At 45.0% G+C, this 888-nt stretch overlaps 1 long non-coding RNA gene across 1 annotated transcript in view; it reads right to left on the bottom strand.

The window, feature by feature from the left end:
* LOC138150969 (uncharacterized) overlaps positions 1 to 888 on the bottom strand; it is a 144,798-nt gene that overhangs the window by 8,886 nt on the left and 135,024 nt on the right. The window lies entirely within an intron of this gene.

Raw genomic sequence — 888 nt, 5'->3', positions numbered from 1 at the left:
AGGAAGGAAGGAAGGAAGGAAGGAAGGAAGGAAGGAAGGAAGGAAGGAAGGAAGGAAGGAAGGAAGGAAGGAAGGAAGAATGAAGGAAGGAAGGAAGGAAGGAAGGTTGGGATCGAAAGTACAAAGGCATGAACCAGCTTGATTTAAGGGGAGGGTAAAATACAGGGGAATAGGGGGAAATAAGGTAGTTTGGGGCTAGGTTATAGAGGACCTGAAATCCCCAGCTAAGGGAATGGGGTTTTATTCAACAGGTAATGAAGAAACGTTTTGAGGGGGGAGGGGAGTGACTGGATTAGACAGGAACTGAAGGATGATGAGTTCATCAACAGCACCCAGGACAGATTGGAGGTGGGAGACCCATTAGGAGGCTATGGTAGGAATAGGGTAATAAGGTTCTGAACTAGGCAAGTGTCAGTGGGAATGGAAAAGGGAGAGGCTGACATAAAACCTTCTGAAGGATGAATTGGAGGGACCTAATCTAACTAGGGAGAGAAAACACTAAACATGTTATTATGATCATCTCAACATTCTTTCTGTCTCCTTAGAATAGGACAATGCATATTGGTAAGGCTCTCTACCGAGGTCCAATTGATTACCTCTCACTCAAAGGAGAAATTAACATGCTTTTTCACCTGTATCACTCTGTTTCCACAATTCCTCTGGACCCAACTGCCTCCCCCACCACCCATGGTAGGTTACTCAATGGAGTCTCTACTCCTCTAACTCTTTTGTCCAAGTTTCCTTCTTTGTATTCTGGATCCTTCTCTCACCTCCTGAAGGTCTTATCTGTCCTACTCCCACATGTATCCTGTGCCAACGCACAATGGTCCCGGCTTTCCACAGCTTTTATATGTACAAACAAAACACAGAGAGAGAGACAGAAAGACA

This window comes from Petaurus breviceps, unplaced genomic scaffold (assembly GCF_028583685.1).
Source record: "Petaurus breviceps papuanus isolate PSGF00001 unplaced genomic scaffold, PetGlider_PUasm1.0 90895, whole genome shotgun sequence".
NCBI lineage: Eukaryota > Metazoa > Chordata > Mammalia > Diprotodontia > Petauridae > Petaurus > Petaurus breviceps.
Note: the sequence above shows the minus strand (reverse complement) of the source record. Positions and strands in the feature narration are given on the sequence as shown.